This window comes from Pygoscelis adeliae, unplaced genomic scaffold (assembly GCF_000699105.1).
Source record: "Pygoscelis adeliae isolate BGI_AS28 unplaced genomic scaffold, ASM69910v1 Scaffold124, whole genome shotgun sequence".
In the NCBI taxonomy this organism is placed as follows: Eukaryota; Metazoa; Chordata; class Aves; order Sphenisciformes; family Spheniscidae; genus Pygoscelis; species Pygoscelis adeliae.
Window position 1 is genome coordinate 5,678,114 of NW_008824791.1, and position 10,998 is coordinate 5,689,111.

A 10,998-nucleotide genomic window follows, 5' to 3' on the forward strand; every position below is an offset into this window, starting at 1 on the left:
TTCTTCTGCTTTTCATTTGGCTCTAGGGATCTGGGCCTCTGCCTCTAAGTACTTTTGATCTCCATCGTACGTGTCGCTTTCTCTTCAGGAGTCAATAGGATTAGAGGGCTGTGAATAGGGCCCGGCATTTGTTACTCTGCTCTGCAGGTTCACGAGAGCATCTGCAGGAGAGATCTCCTTACAAAACTGGATGAAATTTCTTGCCTAAGACCTAGAAACCAGGGAAGGCTTTTCTTTGTGATCATTGTAAAATGTAAAAGCATAAATAAGTGTTTTTCAGTGTTTCAGGTATTGATATAGTCTGGAGGGATATCTGTTACTAGAACAGGCCTCTCGCTGCTGACACCCTGCTGAGTGACTGGGACTACATAATACTGAAATGGCTTTACATCTTCGAAGAAGTTCCTGGTTTAAATAACCTTTTAGCAAAGAGCTCTTTCTCTCTAGCATTTTATATTCTGTTTCACACTGTTTCTTGAATTTAGCAAGTGAAAATAAACTGAAGGGACATCTGTTTTAACAGTCACCTTTTAATGATATGTGTTTACATCTATCATGATTTAAAAAAAATTATTCTTGAATTTCTTTGAAGGGTTCAGGGTTTGAAGAGAAGAAATTATTATAAGACTATCTCTGTAAAAGCATGCTTTCTTTAGGATGGTGTTTCAGCAACTTTGGACAATAGACGGAATCAGTATTTGATGTCAGATTTTGCCTGCGTGAACCCCCCACTCTCCTCCCACACCCATTTAGACCTCTACGTGGCAGGGACTTTTGCATATGCATCTCTAACTCTTTAGACTTGTTTTCACAGAAACTTATCTCATTAGCTGCTGCTTCTTTTTGTTCTTATTATTCTTCCCTCTCCTCTTCCTCGTTGCTTTCCACCCAGTGTGCAGTCCAACCTGCTGGCTGATGTTGTTCTTCCAACAAATTAGTGTTTTTGACACTAGAAACATTTACTTCCCCCCTTTTTTTTCCTTTTTGCATAATTAGCTTTTTTTTTCTGCACATGCTGTTCAAACCTCTTTAATAATCTCTTCTCCAACTAAACAGATTCATCTTCTCACCCCATTCCAATATATGTATATATGAGAACTGACTGTCTCCTGTACCTTGCTCTCCCCTCCGTCACCTGCCTTTCTATCCAGAGAAGGGTTAGACTCGCTGTCAGGACACTGAGTGCATCAGCACGCTCTGCAACCTCTCGCTTCGAGGGGTTTGGCTGGCTGGGCTCAGGGCTGTGACATTTGTTGTCAGCTCTTTTTTACTTGCTGGATGTTAGCTCCGGGACGTTAGCTCCAGGGCTGCTGGTGGCTCAAATTCCCCTAATGAAGATTCTGCTATTTTTACTGTTGATTATGATCTGTAGATATTTCATTCTCATTTTCCAAATTCCTCTTTTTTTTTTTTTTTTTCTGATGACAGTGCCCCAAGAACACACTTGCAGTATGCAGGGACCATGCAGATCTCCAGGATGTGGCTGCTGAAATGGGAAAGCACAATTCAGAGCTGAAGGGCCCATCGCTAGGTATACCTAGCTTCCCTCAGTCTCTAGCTTGAACACATTTTGTGATCTGAACTCAAAAGTGACCAGCAACATACAGAAACAGGAGATCCATTGGGTAACATGGTCCAAACCCTTACAGCAGTTTCTTTAAAACCCGTGTTTTGGACTCCATTGCTAAACTCCTAGGAAGTATGAAAAACAGGTTGGGTGTATCTGCAGGATGCAAGAGACTCTGTGTGGATCCTGATAGCTTCCTACCTGGCAGGGTGGGTTTTAAGGTGTTTAGACATGACAATGATTCAACCCATTAAGCAGACAGATGCTTTATAGACCTGATGTTACACCATTTCTCACCCTAGAGAGTTACTTCCTGTATGACACTTCATCTTTTATGATCTTAATTAATACTAATTGGTATATGATTGCCTCTAAAAATACTATTCTATGAGGAAAACTAATCCTGATGTTACAGGGATTGATATTTATGAGAAATCATAATGTACTACAGCCCTATGTAAATGATTAAATAGGTCATCTTCCTCTGTTTTGATTTGTGTGTATCTATCTATATATTGTTTTCCTTGATAGCTTATATTGTAAGTCCCACACCTGGAACTTCCACCACGTTTTAAACCATTTCAGAAGTAACGCATGGCTAGAGGAGATCACGCTTTTGAAAACTGTAATGAAAAACCATTATTAAATAAGGGCTATAGATTTTTCTTTTTTCTTTTTTTCTCCAGTTTGTTTTCAATCAGCATACTAATTCTGCTCTTATGTAGAATTCACTTCTGCATTTATATGGCAGGGTGGTTTCATTTTTGGTCCATTCCTGGTTTGAGAATGCATACACCCCCAAGATTCCTTTTCTCTTTCAGCAAGCATTGTGATTACATAAAACTAAAAGCAGAGATCTTAGGTCTTAGTAAACAAAACCAGAGGAATGAATTAAACTTTAAAGCTGGCTATGACACTGATCTCACAATTCACATATTATTTTTGTCAGCAGCATGTCTAAACCGCCAAGGCCATTCTTGAAAATCACAGGTGTGATATCTACAATAACTGAACTCCAGGAAAGCTGCAGTTAGGTCATACTGCCTTGTCACTGCAGATGAAACAAATGATAATAGTTAGCATTACTGCCTACTGATTTTGCAGCATGTTTTGTTCAGTAAAAACAATTCTAATGATTAATAGCATCATAAAATAGTATGCTGAATGCCTTCCCTCCTGCCCTGTGTGGTTGACTCAGGTAAGGCGCATGATGGTGTAGATCAACCCCAGCTGAAAAAATGTGGTCCCTGTTTATGGTGGGCAAGCACAGAGAAAGGTGATGGGCTGGGCTGGGCGAGGAGGTCAGGGAACTGGGTGGGGCCAGGTGGTTTTTGGAGGCCACCTGGGGAAGGGAAAATTTCCAAAATGAAGCAGGGGAGAGGCTAAGGCCAGCAAGCAGCCTTCCAGTGGGGAGGAAGAAACACTCTGTGCTCTCTCTGTACAGTAGGTATTTGAATACACTATCATGAGTAGAAAAGGCTAGTCTCTGGAGCTGTCAGCCAGAGCTGCTGGTCAAGGGGGAAGTGTTAAAATTAGGCTCTGGGCCAGAAGAGCATTAGGAAATTGATGTGGGAATTTTACTGTGCTTTAGCAATCTATTTCTCAGAGTATGTTTTATAGGGTGTGCTGCCAATTATTTCAAACAGAGCTTGAAAAATGTTCCTGCCTAAGGTAAATACTATCAACTTCAGAAGAACTCAACTGCTGTTTCAGAGCACTTACATAAACATATGTTCCATGTCTACAATTATTTGTTTTACAGAATTAAATTTCTTTTAAGTGCTATTAATGGTTTGGGAGGCTTATTCCAGCCTCCTGTGTGCACAAGTTATTTGACCACAGGTATCTGATTTAGGTCTGCAGAACATCTACTTGACATGTTTGCAAGCAGTCCAGGAACAAATTGCTTGATAATGCTGTTACAAATACAGGCTATATGTAATAAAATAACAGAAGCCATGGACAAATAAGAGTATTGTAAATGTCCTAAGTACTTGCAGTAGTAGGTAATATGGTGTAAGAAATGTCCAGAGGTCCTAAAATTGTGTCTTATGCTAAAGGTAAGGGACTGTTTTGTTTTTTTTTTCTTCCTTCCCATCTTTTTGCTTTTTTCAGCTTGGGCTGAGGTGGTTTGGTTTAGCCTGAGGTAAGTGGAGAGGAGTTGCTGCCCTAGCCCTGGGAATTGAATGTTGGTAGGCAAGCTGGCACATGCTACTTGCAGCCTGTCTCTAGCTGCAGCCAATCAATGGGGCCAGCTTTGGGGCAATACAGCTGAATGCTGAAAGACACTCTAGACTTAATCTCACAGGATTCAGAGGAAGTAGAAGAAAAACTTGAAAGCAAATGGTGTGTCATAGGCAAAAAGATCTTTCTTGTCTTTGGCAGGTAACCAAAAGAAATTCTGATGCAGAGGTTTCATACAGTATAGGTGTCATGCAAGTAAACTTTTTGGCTGTACCACTGCACCAGCAATTCAAGGACCTGTAGTGTAGACTTAGTTTTCTGCCTGCAGCAATTCTTAGGTATATAAATCCCTGCATAAAATGACTGAACTATTTTAAAACAGTGCGAGTTACTTGTCCCAGCTGCTTTGTCTGGAAGGCCGATCCAGAGTTTCATGCCGATAAGCATGAAAGCACTTTTTTTTTCTTTCCCAACTTCCAGTTTCCGTTGATTCACTACCAGTTTGTATTTACTTGAACTTTTACTGATGTTATCTTTAAAAGAGATCTTCTCTTACCTTCCTATTTGCCCCCTCTCAACTTTGGTAGGACAAAACTGTCCAAGCTCTTGTAACTTCTCTGCTGAATATTCCATTCCTCTAATAATCTTTCTATTCTTTCTCTGTACGCTTTCTATCTTATGTTAATTTTTTCAGAATGTAAATGGCCGGAAATGTAGTCCAAATAGTCCAGTTGAAGCCTTTCAAAAGGACAGTATTCTCTTTCTCTTCCGAAACTATCTTGCCTAAAGCATCTTAAGATGTCATTAGCTTTTTCCACACCTGCATCACACTAACAGCTCGCAGCCGTATGCTGATTGACCAGTATATCCTGATTTTCCTCCTTTTAGCCATCTCCAGTACATAATCTCCATGGAAATAGTAAGAATTCTTGTTATTCATCCCTAATCATACAAGTCCATCTCCTGTACTGTAAAATGCCTTCTCACTTTTATCATGAGAACATGTTATTGCCTATTGGCATAGATACCCAAGAGCTCTGGTCATATTGGGTAGCATTTGGCAAGGTCATATCTGAGAGGAAAAAAGCATAAATCTCTTTCATTGATCAAATAAAACCTCCAGGCTTTCCCAAGCCACATATAAAGCCTAAAATGTGACCCAGAATATGAAATGCTAAAAATGTGGTTCGTGCAGGTTGGTGGTCTTGGTTACAGCAGCCTGGCAAGCCCTGACATGGTTTAAGTTGCCATATCCACTATTTTGGATTAAATAAAACAAAATAGGCAGAACTAAGATAATTTGAAGTTGGGCACAAGTACTCAGAGTTACGAAACTTTTATGTATTTAAAATGTGTAAAAGCCAAAACAAATATAATTTTGAATATAGTAGAAATACTATAAGGTGAATGGATTCTTATCATATAGACATCATTTGATCATTGATGTTTGTTTTGAGTATATACTTTCAATAACAAGACACTTGTTAAAAAGGACCGCTCCAAGTTGCCATATTAGCAGATGATCTCAAAGTTTTACTATAGCTTTGTAGTAAAATATCCCAGACTTTACTCTGATATCCTGTCTATAACTAGAATATTTATTTATCAGGTAATCTTAGTTATGAGGAAGAAGCAGCTAAATGTACACATGGCACAATCAAACAAAATACATTTAATTGCAAAAACTTGAAATTATTCCCAAACAGTGTTCAAAGTAGACTATTTCTAACCAAACAAAAGCTGCTATTCTATTCCCCAATAGTGACAAATTACAAAAAATTACAATCCACACCTCCCACAAGTCCACATCTGATAAGCTTGTGGAGACCAAACACAAATCTCTACTTTCTCAAGGAATACTGAACTGCGAGGGATGCTGAAAAGGTTGTGGGACGGGGGAGGCAGGGGAGGATGGAGGGAAGGGCAGATGATGTTCTCTCTTTGACGAGATGCACAAAAGCAAAGCAGCCCAATTCTACACCAAATGATACATAATTTAAAAATACTTTAGAAAAGGATTTGACTTAAGTTGCCAAAGCAGAGCTTGGCAAGAAAAGAAGAGGTTCAAACAGAGTCTGAATATACAGAGATGTGAATTCCAATAATAAACTTTTGCTCCTTCAGAAGCTTTATGCCATCTACTTTTGTCAGTATTTCTGTAGTGAAAAGTACTAATGATACTCCGAAGTCTTACCCATGCAATTTCTAAAGACAATGTTTGCAAAGTGTTTTGATGATTAAAAATAGCACCAACTAAACAACATCATTGCTGCCACTGGGACGCATACATGTAGATGCACTGATAATAGGAGGAAGTGGGCAGCTAAGCGTAGCAGGCAAACAGAACTTTATGAAGAAAAGTTCATCTGAAAATTTAAGAATTTTACCAAAGCATTACAAATGCAAATTCACAGAAAGCTAGAGAAAAAATTGCTGCATACAAAATTCATATCTGAAGTCCTGAAATGAAATGCTTATACTGAAAGGAAATGCTGTGTAAGAATTTTTTAACGTGTCAAGAATTTCTTGTAGGATTTTTTGAAGGGGTGATATAAGTAAAGACTATTTGCTCATTAGCACAGAAGCTAAGCAATCAAGAGATGGGACCCAACAAATATCAAATGCCAGAAATCTCTTATTTAAAAGCCATCATAGCAGCAATATAATCTTTCTTGCTGTATGTCATATATGTGTCTTGGTTGATGAACAGCTAATTAATCTTGTAGACTAGAAGCTAAAAAAATCACAGACAGCAGCACGGGTGAGCAATCTTTACACCTGGAAAAGAATACATTGTAAAATTAAGAGTTTTTCATATCCACAGACAGCCAGACATCTTTTATACTCAACGTAGTGCTTATCTCTTGTATTATGCTTCCCTGAAATGAGCTTTTTTTTAAATTTTGTTTTTTTAAGTGTTTAGGATTAATAAATCTTCTTTGAATCAGCTGTAAGGATCTCTATCCTGCTTTCAGTGTCCAGGGTCACCTCAATCTGTGACTGAGAACAGTTTTACTGTAAGAGAGTCCCTTTATTGTGGAACTTAACACAGCATTTCAAGTGACACAATACTGAGAGGAGTATGATTTTTTAAACAATTTTAATCCACCCGTTTAAAAGAAGAGATGCAGTTTCTACTTCTAATGATATTAAATTCAGCAGTGTGGTCTGAAAAATTCCAGGGAAGAGATTAATTTGGTTAAATGTAGACACATAGAATCATTTAGGTTGGAAAAGGCCTTTTAAGATCATCGAGACCAACCGTTAACCTAACACTGCCAAGTCCACCACTAAACCATGTCCCTAAGTGCCACATCTACACATCTTTTAAATACCTCCAGCGATGGTGACTCAACCACTTCCCTGGGCAGTCTGTTCTAACGCTTGACAACCCTTTTGGTGAAGAAATTGTTCCTAATATCCAATCTAAACCTCCCCTGGCGCAACTTGAGGCCTTTTCCTCATGTCCTATCGCTCGGTACTTGGGAGGAGAGACCAACACTCACCTCGCTACGACCTCCTTTCAGGTAGTTGTAGAGAGCGATGAGATCTCCATCCCCTGAGCCTCCTCTTCTCCAGACTAAACAACCCCAGTTCCCTCAGCCGCTCCTCATAAGACTTGTGCTCTAGACTCTTCACCAGCTTCGTTGCTCTTCTTTGGATGCATCTAACACAAACATCTATAAACTAGGGGGTTTTTTTTGCATTCCATTTATATTCAGTAGCCCTTCTAGGGTGCAGTGCTTTGCATCTGAAAATAAAACGTCTAAAACAGATGAGAGGACTTGCATTCTTTTTCTCTTCATTGGCTACAAAGAGAGCATAGGATAACCTGCTCAGACATAGGTTTCTAAGTTATATATGAAAATCTTGTCTCGAGCAATGGCACTAATCGATAAAACTTCATAAAAGAAATAGATTTATAGAAAAGGTATGGTTGATGAATTACCATGATGTCTTTTGTATGAATATCTGGCTGGGCTGAAAATAGGTTATGATAAATCCAGTGTGCTTTAAAGTGGATCAGCAATACCACTTGGCAAATCTCACCTACTAAGCTAGGGTTTTTTTCTACTGAGGATGTGGGCATAGGGCAATTCCTGTATAATGCACTTAAGTATATAGTCCAGAACCCAACTGGCAGTGGAGGTGCTAGGTAGCTCATATTATTTGCATGTCCTTAGCTTGAAACCTCCTGCAGGAATCAAATATCTGAGGTTCTACCTTGGGGTTGGGTAGACCTTCACAGCTCTGACTAGAGAGTACAGACCTGTGCTCAGCAGCAGCCTTTCACGACAATCAGGAGCCACTAGAAATGAGGTCTTTTAGGGGGCCTTTATCTGTTCTAGAAGTCTTCAGTTGCTGTGACTCGCTGTAGTTTCCACAGTCCTGGAAAACATGCGTTCCCTAATAACACACATCTTTTTTGAAGGTGTATATTAAACTAGAATACAGAGTATACATTATTTAGTTAGCCTATGTCTCAAGTGAGCACTTTAATAACAGGATATATACTTTTCCTGAGCTGTGCACAGTAGTCAAAAGGCTGTGCCAAATCTGAAACTTCCATGAGTTAACAACTATGGGTTTACCATATTGCAAATTTAATTTTTAAATGAGAACAAGAGAACTTAAACTCAGCTTTCAGGTCTCTGAGGGCTTTTTTCTTTCTGTTCCCTTTTCTTCCTTTCCCCTGTTCATCTACTGAAGAGTGAAAAAAGGACCAGAAGAGACTAAGTCATTTGGATATTGATCCAATGTGTTAACACTTCTACCATTGCTACTGTAGTTGGAAAATAAAGCAAAAGAAATATTCATCTTAAATTCCTCCAGCTGGAATACTCCACATTCTTCCTGAGTGGTAGAGACTACTTTTATTAGTACAATATTAAAACAAAAAAAAACCAGAACCATTTTGGTTGCAAGTTTGAAATGTTAGCCCCGCTTATATTTCTCCTTGTCTGTATTGAAGATTAGGGCAAGTATAAGCCCAATTACAATCACAGGAGCCATAGGTGTATACCAGAAGTGACTGAAACAGTACCACACCCCACCCATGATAAACCAAAAGTGAAAAAGTATAAAGAATATTGCTTTCCCCTTACAAGAATCTTGCAGTTTGTGTTTCCAGCTCATAACAGTAGAAATAGTGCACAGGCTGGATGATTTAACAGCTAATAAAATAGTGAATATGTCCAAACTGCTTGGTACAAATAAAAGGCTAGACCAAGTTCTCACTTGGTTTTCTTAGACATACATCCAAAATGCCTGCACTTGCAATAAGAATTTGTGTAGGAAAGATATAACATTTAAAATACCAATGGAAATTCAAAGATTCTATTCTACAACTATGCTAAAATTCATGCATTAGGCAATGCCATGAGAGAAACCTAAGCTACTGGTGTGCATCAAAATGAAAACTTGAGGACTTTTATTTAGGCATGTTGATGCACTGTATTAACGTGTTACGTTAATAAAATAAAAACAAAAATTACTTTATCTTCCTCTTTGAATACGTGAGGCCAAAAGGAGCAGAGAAAGCCCTGCCACAGGGGGCAGGAAAGTTCCCTCATGGTTTTGTGGGTTAGAGATAAAGGATGGGGCTTGCTCTGTGCTTGGGGCAGTACTAGCATCACCCGAGCAGCCCCTGCATCCTTGTGCCACCCCTTAGCATCGCACCCTAAACCCCACGCTGGCATGATTTTGGCATTCTGAACTGCAGAACCACACAGAAAAATCATGTCCTGGTGTGCTGTAGGGAAGGGAGTCATCCCAAAGCCCTCTGCCTCATGGCCAGAAGTAGTCCCTGGCCCTACTTTTATTTTGCCGTACAGCTGAAGTGACCTTGGCTGAGCCTGCTCTGGAGAGTTAGTCCCTGAGGAGTTTGAACGTGGGTCAGCTTGCACCCGTTGGCTTGCGTGGTCCACAAAGAGAGTCATTGGCTTGTGTCCTGTGGGTGCTATAGGCATTCTCCCTCTTCTTCCCCAAATAGGTGCTGTCTTTGCTGGCTTCTTCCTCTCTCTGCCTCCTTTCTCTCTGAGCTCTAAGTGGAGAGTAAGTGTGTGCAAGGGGTGATGGGGTAAAGAGGGGAGAATATTAAGTATTCATGCTCTGTAGTACCTCCTCTTTTTACTGCTTGCCAGTAGAAGACAAGTTAATTCCCTGTATCTCCTCCTTTCTCCACATTTTTGTTTTGGTTTGGTTTTGGGTTTGTGGTTTTTTTTTTTTTTTCCTTCTTGTCCCTAGGCTGTAGGGAACTGGGAATCAGGGGACTAAAACTTCCTTTTAAGGCTGCCACTTCAAATCTAGCCCAGGTTAATAATGACTGTTTCAGTGTATGTAAAATTAGTTTTCCCCAGATTTCAGTGTATCAGAGGTTGTACTTCACAAAATAATTGATAGGGCTGCTGGAAGTCTTAGCAGATAACCCAAAGACTGAAGTCTTGACACCCCCAGAGATCTCATTGAAGATCTGAGCTGAATCATATCCAAGGAGCAATGGAATATAATTATGCAGTTCAGCTGCTTTAGTCTACATACCTGTTTTGGAGGGGGAAAAAAAATCTGTATAGACCCAAGCATATTCACCAGCTACACGACCTGTACACACACACTGTTAACAAAATTGTTAAAGGCTTGTAAAACAGTATAGCTTGCTGCTCAAGTATGAACTAGCTATCCAGTGGTTTGCTGAAGGTCTGATAAGAATATTGCAGTTATATTTTACTGATCACTTCTGTCTTTCTAGAAAAACTAATGCTTCCTTTAGTTTTAAGCCATAAAGATGTGTCCAGCTCTGAATGCCATGGTGTTTCTGCCCCATCGGTTCAGCCATTCTGCTACAATATGTTGTTAAAATGATTTTATATTTCTTGGAGGATATTGGAAAGGGATGGAAGAAAACAGCAGAGACCTGCAGTGGATTTGGTGGGTCTAAATAAATATGAAGATAACACTGAATCAAAACACCACTACCTCAATCCCCCTTCCTTAAAGGTCTTGTTATTGATCATTTATCTGAGAGTTAAGCACACAGGTGGCACTACTCCCCCCCCCCAATGTATAGTGCAGTATAAAAGTCATGTTTAAATAATATATTACAATAACACACAAGTTTCCCACAAAGTTTGGTTGCTTTGTACTAAAATTGATGTATTCATTTGTTAATATTTAATGTTTCTGCTGTGTGAGCTCCAGTAACAGTTTTCTGTAGGCAATTTGTCTTTTATTTACAGGCACGTATAATT